The following is a 10,057-nucleotide window of genomic DNA, read 5'->3' as shown; positions in this document are numbered from 1 at the left end:
TAGTACTGTTGGATGAATTTTTCCATCCATTCAGACTTTGACAAATCATGTTGACTTGCTGAGTCAACATTTTGTTCTGAGCCAATATGGCATTTAGAACATCAATTTCAAGAACTCCCTTCCTTTGAGGCGTCCCATTATTCACGGAATTCCTCTCAGAAGTGTACATGAACTGGTTATTTGCAACCATGTCAATAAGTTCTTGAGCCTCTGCAGGTGTTTTCTTTAGGTGAATGGATCCACCAGCAGAATAGTCCAGTGACAACTTAGAGAACTCAGATAGACCATAATAGAAGGACATCATTTGGTCATCTGCTTGTATCTTTTCCAAGCTTCATAGAGGGATTCACCATCTTTTTGTTTGAAGGTCCGAACATCCACTCTAAGCTTGCTCAGCTTTTGAGGAGGAAAAAACTTAGCTAAGAAGGCTGTGACCAGCTTATCCCAAGAGTCCAGGCTATCTTTAGGTTGAGAGTCCAACCATGCTCTAGCTCTGTCTTTTACAGCAAAAGGGAAAAGCATGAGCCTGTAGACTTCAGGATCTACTCCATTAGTCTTACCAGTCTCACAGATTTGCAAGAACTCAGTTAAGAACCGGTAGGGATCTTCTGATGGAAGTCCATGAAACTTGCAGTTTTGTTGCATTAGAGCAACTAATTGAGGTTTCAGCTCAAAATTGTTTGCTCTAATGGCAGGAATTGAAATGCTTCTTCCATCAAACTTGGAAGTAGGTGCAGTATAATCACCAAGCATCCTTTTTACAATATTGTTATTGGGTTCGGCTGCCATCTCCTTTTCTTGTTCAAAAATTTCAGCAAGGTTGTCTCTGGATTGTTGTAATTTAGCTTCTCTTAGTTTTCTCTTCAGAGTCCTTTCAGGTTCTGGATCAGCTTCAACAAGAATGCCTTTTTCCTTGTTCCTCTATGTCACAGTAAAGAGGTTCCTTATTGTTAGTAGAAGAAGAAATGGAATAAAGAAAGGAGAATCCAAACAGAAGGGTGAAGATAGGGACAGTGATTTGAGATGAAGAGAAGTGTTAGTAAATGAATGAATAAATAGAATAAGATGAGAGACAGAAGTTTTCAAAAATAATTTTGAAAAGGAGTTAATGATTTTCGAAAATTAATATAAGAAATAAAATTAAAATTAAAATTTAAAACAATTAATTAATTAAAAAGAAATTTTGAAAAAGAGGGAGGTATTTTCGAAAATTCGAGAGAGAAAAGTTGTTAGGTGGTTTTGTAAAAGATAAGAAATAAATAAAAAGTCAAATAGTTAGTTTAAAAAAATCAAATTTGAAAAGATAAGAAGATAAGAAGATAAGAAGTTAGAAAAGATATTTAAAATAAAATTTTTGAAAAAGTTAAATTTTTGAAAAAGATATGATATAAAAGATAAGATAAAAATATATGATTTAAAAAGATATGGTTGGAAAAGATTTAAATTTTTAAAATTAATTACTTGACTAACAAGAAACTAAAAGATATGATTCTAGAATTTAAGGATTAAACCTTTCTTAACAAGAAAGTAACAAATTCAAATTTTTGAATAAATCATATTAATTGTTAGCATAATTTTCGAAAATAAAGATAAAATTAAGAAAAAGATTTTTGAAAAATAATTTAAAAAAAATAATTAAATTTTTGAAAATTAAATAAAAAAATGAAAAAGATTTGATTTTTGAAAATGTTTTAATAAAATAAGATTTTTAAAATTTGAAAATTTGACTTGACTTACAAGATATTTTTTTATTTTTGAATTTTTAATTATGAGAGAGAAAAACATAAAAAATGACTGACAACATGAAAATTATGAATCAAAATACATGATGCATGCAAGAACACTATGAATGTCAAGATGAACACCAAGAACACTTTGAGGATCATGATGAACATCAAGAACATATTTTTAAAAAATTTTTTATGCAAAGAAAACATGCAAGACACCAAACTTAAAAACTTTAATGTTTAGACACTATGAATGCAAAGATGCACATGAAAAACAACAAAAGATACAAAACAAGAAAATTTAAAGATTAAACAAGAAGGCTTACCAAGAACAACTTGAAGATCATGAAGAACACTATGAATGCATGAATTTTTGAAAATTGCAAGAATAATATGAGTATGCAATTGACACCAAACTTAAAACATGACACAAGACTCAAACAAGAAAAACAAAAATATTTTTTATTTTTATAATTTTATGATTTTTTGTATTTTCTTTTAATTTTTCGAAAAATATATAGGAAAAATAAAATAAGAAATTCAAAATTTTCAAAACATATAGGAATCTTTCAATGTTAGCCTAAAGCTCAAATCCAAGGGTTGGGCAAGGCTTAATAGCCAGCTAGCTTCAGAAGATATAAATCAGGCATGCAACAGCTGATATTTCATCTAACTCTATATACATACCCTTTTATGTTAACAAGTGGAAGCCTCAATCCAATTGAGTTACACATGGCTTTACAGCCAGGCAAGCTTCAACATGCTTCATGAAACACTAGAATTCGTTCATAAAAATTTTGAAAAATTTTCGAAAACAAGTAAGAACATTTTGAAAAATGTTTTGAAAAATTATTTATATTTTTTTTGAAAACGTTTGAAAAGAAAATAAAAAGAAAATTACCTAATCTGAGCAACAAGATGAACCGTCAGTTGTCCAAACTCGAACAATCCCCGGCAACGGCGCCAAAAACATGGTGCTGTTGCCGGATCAAAAAAACTTGGTGTTGTGGTTGCACGTAATTGTAATTCAAACAATTCCCGGCAACGGCGCCAAAAACTTGGTGCACGAAATTGTGATCATCAACAATGGCACCAAAAACTTGGTAGCGCTCTCAAACGTGAATCACACTTAGTCACAACTCCGCACAACTAACCAGTGAGTGCACTGGGTCATCCAAGTAATACCTTACGTGAGTAAGCGTCGATCCCATAGAGATTGTTGGTATGAAGCAAGCTATAGTCATCTTGTAAATCTCAGTTAGGCGGATAGTAAATGTTAGGGAGTTTTCGAATAATAAATAAAGCAGAAAATATAGATAGAGTTACTCTGTAATTCAATGGTGGGAATTTCAGATAAGTGTCTGGAGATGCTTGTCCCTGTTGGATCTCTGCTTTCCTACTGCCTTCCTTCAATCCTTCTCATTCCTTTCCATGGCAAGTTGTATGTAGGGTATCACCGTTGTCAATGGCTACATCCCATCCTCTCAGTCAAAAAGGTCCAAATGCTCTGTCACAGCACCACTAATCATATGTCGGTTCTCGATCATGTTGGAATAGAATCCCTTGATTCTTTTGTGTTTATCATCACGCCCAACAATTGCGAGTTTGAAGCTCGTCACAGTCATTCAATCCCTGAATCTTACTCGGAATACCACAGACAAGGTTTAGACTTTCTGGATTCTCATGAATGCCGCCATCAATCTAGCTTATACCACAAAGATTCTGGTTAAGGAATCCAAGAGATATGCGCCCGGTCTAAGGTAGAACGGAAGTGGTTGTCAGTCACGTGTTCATAGGTGAGAATGATGATGAGTGTCACGGATCATCACATTTGTCATGGTGAAGTGCAACGAATATCTTAGAGCGGGAATAAACTGAATTGAATAGAAAATAGTAGTAATTGCATTGAAACTTGAGGTACAGCAGAGCTCCACACCCTTAATCTATGGTGTGTAGAAACTCCACCGTTAAAAATACATAAGTGATGAAGGTCCAGGCATGGCCGAATGGCCAGCCCCCAAACATGATCAAAAGACCGAATGGTCAAAAGACTTGACAATCAAAGACACTGAATACAATAGTAAAAAGTCCTATTTATACTAGACTAGGTACTAGGGTTTACAGAAGTAAGTAATTGATGCAGAAATCCACTTCCGGGGCCCACTTGGTGTGTGCTTGGGCTGAGCTTGAACTTTACACTAGCTGAGGCTTCTTTTGGAGTTGAACGCCAAGTTGTAACATGTTTTTGGCGTTCAACTCTGGTTCGTGACAAGTTTCTGGCGTTTGACTCCTGAATGCAGCATGGAACTAGCGTTGAGCGCCAGTTTACATTGTCTAAACATGAATAAAGTATAGAATATTATATATTTCTGGAAAGCTTTGGATGTCTACTTTCCAACGCCATTGAGACTGCATCATTTGGAGTTTTGTAGCTCCAAAAAATCCATTTCGATTGTAGGGAGGTCAGAATCCAACAGCATCAGCAGTCCTTTGTTAGCCTTTTATCAGAGTTTTGCTCAGGTCCCTCAATTTCAGCCAAAAATTACCTGAAATCATAGAAAAACACACAAACTCATAGTAAAGTCCGGAAATGTGAATTTATCATAACAACTAATGAAAACATCCCTAAAAGTAGCTAGATTATACTAAAAACTACCTAAAAATATTGCCAAAAAGAGTATAAAATATCCGCTCATCATGGAGCCACAAAAATATTGCAAAAATAAAAAATAGAATCAAAAATAGCAAAAGAAAAAGCACACCCTGGAGGAAGAGCTGTCTGGCGTTTAAACACCAGAAACATGCATCTGTCTGGCATTTAACGCCAGAAACAAGCACCAAGCTGGCGTTCAACGCCTGAAACAAGCATCAGGCTGGCGTTGAACGCCAGAAACAAGCTACATTTGGGTGTTTTACGCCAGAAACAAGCATCAGTCTGGCGTTAAACACCAGGATTGCATGCAGAGGGCGTTTTACACGCCTAAAAGGTGCAGGGATGAGAAATCCTTGACACCACAGGATCTGTGGACCCTACAGGATCCCCACCTACTTCTTTCTTCTTTTGCTCGAGGGTGAGCAACATTCTAAGTTTGGTGTGGTAAAAGCATAGCTTTTTTTTGTTTTTCCATAACTATGGATGGCACCCAAGGCCAGAGAAACCTCAAGAAAGAGGAAAGGGAAGACAATTGCTTCCACCTCTGAGTCATGGGAGATGGAGAGAATCATTTCAAGGGTCCATAGCTCAGTAGTAGAGCATTTGACTACACATCAAGAGAGCCCACTGATGGACCTCAACAAGAGCAAGAGGAATTCCCTCATCAAGAAATCCCTGAGATACCTCAGGGGATACAGTTTCCTCCACACAATTATTGGGAGAAACTAAGGATAGGAGCACCAAAATAACTAGGGATCAAGCAACAGAGGCAAGGAAGAGACATAGAGGAGCTCAAAAACATAGAGGACCTCAGGCGCTCCATTGATCTTCAAGAGGGAGACACCACCCACACTAAGGTGGACTCATTCCTTAATCTTCTTGTCTATTTATTTGCTGTTTTCGGTTTTATGCTATATGTTTGTCTATGTTTGTGTCTTTATTACATGATCATTAGTGTCTAGTGTGTATGTCCTAAGGCTATGAATAATTCCATGAATCCTTCACCTTTCTTAAATGGAAAAATGTTTTTAATACAAAAGAACAAGAAGTACATGAGTTTCGAATTCATCCTTGAATTTAGCTTAATTATATTGATGTAGTGGCAATACTTTTTGTTTTCTGAATGAATGCTTGAACAGTGCATATTTTTTATCTCATTTTTTATGAATGTTAAAACCATTGGCTCTTGAAAGAATGATGAACCAAGAGAAATGTTATTGATAATCTGAAAAATCATGAAATTGATTCTTGAAGCAAGAAAAAGAAGTGAAAAAAAAGCAAAAGCTTGCGAAAAAAATGGCGAAAAAAAAGAGAAAGAGAAAGAAAAAGCAAGCAGAAAAAGCCAATAGCCCTTAAAACCAAAAGGCAAGGGTAAAAAAAAGGATCCAAGGCTTTGAGCATCACTGGATAGGAGGGCCCAAAGAAATAAAATCCAGGCCTAAGCGGTTAAATTAAGCTGTCCCTAACCATGTGCTTGTGGCATGCAGGTCCAAGTGAAAAGCTTGAGACTGAGTGGTTAAAGTCATAATCCAAAGCAGAAAAAGTGTGCTTAAGAGCTCTGGACACCTCTAACTGGGGACTTTAGCAAAGCTGAGTCACAATCTGAAAAGGTTCACCCAGTCATGTTTCTGTGGCATTTATGTATCCGGTGGTAATACTGGAAAACAAAGTCCTTAGGACCACGGCCAAGACTCATTAAAGTAGCTGTGTTCAAGAATCAACATACTTAACTAGGAGAATCAATAACACTATCTAAAATTCTGAGTTCCTATAGGTGCCAATCATTTTGAACTTCAAAGGAAAAAAGTGAGATGCCAAAACTGTTCAGAAGCAAAAAGCTAAAAGTCCCACTCATCTGATTAGAACTAATATTCATTGATATTTTGGGATTTATAGTATTTTTTCTTCTTTTTATCCTATTTGATTTTCAGTTCCTTGGGTACAAGCAACAATTTAAGTTTGGTGTTGTGATGAGGGGATAATTTATATGCTTTTTGGCATTGTTTTTAGGTAGTTTTTAGTAGGTTCTAGCTACTTTTTAGTATGTTTTTATTAGTTTTCATGAAAAATTTATATTTCTGGAATTTACTATGAGTTTGTATGTTTTTCTATGATTTCAAGTATTTTCTGGCTGAAATTGAGGGAGCTGAGCAAAAAATCTGATTTAGGCTGAAAAAGGACTGCTGATGCTGTTGGATTCTGACCTCCCTGCACTCGGAATGGATTTTTTGGAGCTACAAGAGTCCAATTGGTGCGCTCTCAATTTGGTTATAAAGTAGACATCCAGGGATTTCCAGCAATATATAATAGTTCATACTTTGATCGAAGATAAACAACGTAAACTGGCGTTTAACGCCAGTTCCATGTTCCATTCTGGCGTTAAACGCCAAAAACAGGTTACCAGTTGGAGTTAAACGCCTAAAACAAGTTACAACCTGATGTTTAACTCCAGAAACAGCCCAGGCTCGTGAGAAGCTCAAGTCCCAGCCCCAGCACACACCAAGTGGGCCACATAAGTGGATTTCTGCACTATCTATCTTAGTTTATTCATTTTCTATAAACCTAGGTTACTAGTTTAGTATTTAAACAACTTTTAGAGATTTATTTTGTATCTCATGACATTTTAGATCTGAACTCTATACCTTTTGACAACATGAGTCTCTAAACTCCATTGTTGGGGGTGAGGAGCTCTGCAGCGTCTCGATGAATTAATGCAATTATTTCTGTTTTCCATTCAAACACGCTTGTTCCTATCTAAGATGTTCATTCGTGCTTTAATATGAAGAAGGTGATGATCCGTGACACTCATCACCATTCTCAATCCATGAATGTGTGCCTGACAACCACCTCCGTTCTACATTAGATTGAATGAGTATATTTTCGATTCCTTAATCAGAATCTTCGTGGTATAAGCTAGAATCCATTGGCAGCATCCTTAAGAATCCGGAAAGTCTAAACCTTGTCTGTGGTATTCCAAGTAGGATTCAAGGATTGGATGACTGTATTAAGCTTCAAACTCGTGAGTGTTGGGCGTAGTGACAAATGCAAAAGGATCAATGGATCCTATTCCGACATGATCGAGAACCAACAGATGATTAGCCGTGCTGTGACAGAGCATTTGGACCATTTTCACTGAGAGGATGGGAAGTAGCCATTGACAACGGTGATGCGCTACATACAGCTTGCCATGGAAGGAGCCTTGCATGTTTGAAAGTGAGAAAGCATTATATTCATGCCCTGGGTCGAGTTACCCGACCCGGGATGATTGGCGATAAAAGCGACCGACCTCCTTAGGTCTGACTAGCCGACCTCTTCTCAAAGAGCTCGGCCAAATCGACAGGAGAGCCCAGTAAAGGGCCCAAACAGAGGAACATGACCCAAATCCTAGGGCAACCCAAGCCTATAGAGATAAAGGCGGTTCCATTGAAGATACGCTGACCTCAACTCAAAGATAAAGATAAAATAAGATAACTAACTTATCTTATCCAAAGGTCACATCTCATCATTATAAATATGCTGGAGCACCCAGGTGTAACTCATACTCTGATTCTACATAAAATCTGCTTAATACCCTTGCTAACTTAAGCATCGGAGTCCCTTGCAGGTACCTCCCACCCTTCGGTGACAGAGGATTAGCAGCACCATCAGTCTAATAAGTCAGACGTACAAGCTCCGGCTGTCATCCACCTGTCGGACACACCAGCTACGACCAGTACGGAAGACCTCGTCCGGGATCGACCTCCAGTTTCAGGTAACCCTCGGAACACGTTATGTTACTGGAATTCATAAGACAAAGCATCTCCAAAACTCCATCATATTCTCCATTATTGCATAATAAGTATTTATTTCATGCTCTTTTACTTTTTACAATTAAAACTAAGAATCATTATTGATATTATACCCTGACTAAGAATTACAGGATAACTATAGCTTGCTTCAAGCCAACAATCTCTGTGGGATCGACCCTTACTCACGTAAGGTATTACTTGGATGACCCAGTGCACTTGTTGGTTAGTTGTGTGGATTGCAAAAAGTGTGATTGCAATTTCGTGCACCAGGTTCCTTCTTTCAGGAGGGTTTTGTTGCTTGTCTCATGTGACTCTGGTAGGTCTAGCTCCTCTTGGGTTACACTTGGCTGTTGTTCCTTCTGACCACATTGCTTGTCAACCAGGGGGATTCTCAGGTGTGGTGCTTGTGCTCCCGTGCTTGTCTCTTCCATTAGTTCCTTATTGTGCTCTTCTCTTGACTCTTTGTTATCATGATCTGCTTCTTGTGAGGGTTTGAAGACATTGAAGGTGAGTTATTCATCATGTATCCTCAATATTAGTTCTCCTCGCTCCACATCTATAAGCGCCTTGGCGGTGGCTAAGAATGGTCTCCCCATGATGATGGGATGGATGTGATTCTCTTCCATCTCCAAGATAACAAAGTCTGTAGGAAGGAAGTAGTTCCCAACCTTCACTAACACATTTTCAACCACTCCTATTGCTTGTTTTTGAGTTTTGTCAGCCAATTTGATGATTACGTCTGTGGGTGTTAGCTCATTGATTTGAAGCTTTTTCATGAGGGATAGAGGCATTAAGTTGATGCTTGCTCCCAGGTCATAGAGTCCCTTATCAATCATTATTTTTCCTATAGCACAGGGGATGCGAAAACTCCCTGGGTCCTTCCTTTTTGTAGGTGGCTCTGTTTGAATGAGAGCACTGCACTCCCTATTCATCACTATTGTTTGCCCACCCTTCAGTGAACACTTTTTGGTCAGCAGCTCCTTTATGTACTTAATGTATGAGGGCATCTGCTGAAGAGCCTTAATGAATGGTATGTTCACATGAAGAGATGCAAACATATCGAGGAACCTTGAATATACTCTCCTTGCTACACCACCCTTGAGCCTTTGGGGAAAAGGTGCATATGGATTCAGAGTCTCCTCTTTCTTTAGCTCCTCCCTGTGTGTGGGATTGGGTGCTTGATTTCTCTCTTCATGTTTTTCCTTTGGATTGTCTTGAAAGTGTTCTGTTTGTGTGTTTGCTTCTTCCACACTCCTCTCATCACTTAGAGTGATCATCTTGCATTCTTCCCATCTTACTTTCTTTGCTTCTCCTCTTGGGTTCTTCTCCGTGTCAGTTGGAAAACTATCAGTAGGTTTGGGAAATTGTTGAGATAGATACCCCACTTGGGACTCCAGCCTCTTGATGGTGTCTCCCTAGTTTTTTATATTGGCTCGCACTTCATCCTTGAACACCCTGTTGTCTTGGACTTCCTTATATATGCCTTCAAGTAGGGTCTCAATTCTGGAGAGTCTATCTTCGGTTGGTGATGGTGGGTTGAGGTTAGGAAGTTGAGAGTGGTCATGTTGGTTTTGATATGGAGGTTGAGAAGGGTGATTAGGTGGGTGTTGATATGATCTTTGTGAGGGATGTTGGTGAGTTGCATTGTTGTTGGGATTGTGGTTGTGGCGTCTCTAGTCTTGGCCTTGGTCTTGTTGATTTCCCCACCCAAAATTAGGGTGGTTTCTCCAACCAGAATTATAAGTTTTAGAGTATGGATCATGGGTCTGCCTAGGTGAGTTTCCAACGTAGTTGGCTTGTTCCCAGTCACCTTCTTCTCCTGTATCACTCCTTCTTGAGCTGCTGCAACTTGGTTCTCCTCCATCTTCTTGGTAAGATCGACTAACTGC

The 10,057-nt window shown here is 38.1% G+C and overlaps 1 non-coding gene across 1 annotated transcript; it reads left to right on the top strand.

Moving 5' to 3' along the window:
• The first annotated feature begins 281 nt into the window (after positions 1 to 281).
• LOC127747196 (small nucleolar RNA R71) lies at positions 282 to 390 on the top strand. Its single transcript, XR_008008999.1, has one exon. It is a non-coding gene; the product is annotated as a small nucleolar RNA R71 (small nucleolar RNA).
• Positions 391 to 10,057: the final 9,667 nt, after the last annotated feature.

This window comes from Arachis duranensis, chromosome 4, assembly GCF_000817695.3.
Source record: "Arachis duranensis cultivar V14167 chromosome 4, aradu.V14167.gnm2.J7QH, whole genome shotgun sequence".
Taxonomy (NCBI): domain Eukaryota; kingdom Viridiplantae; phylum Streptophyta; class Magnoliopsida; order Fabales; family Fabaceae; genus Arachis; species Arachis duranensis.
This window is presented reverse-complemented; position numbering and strand designations above follow the sequence as displayed.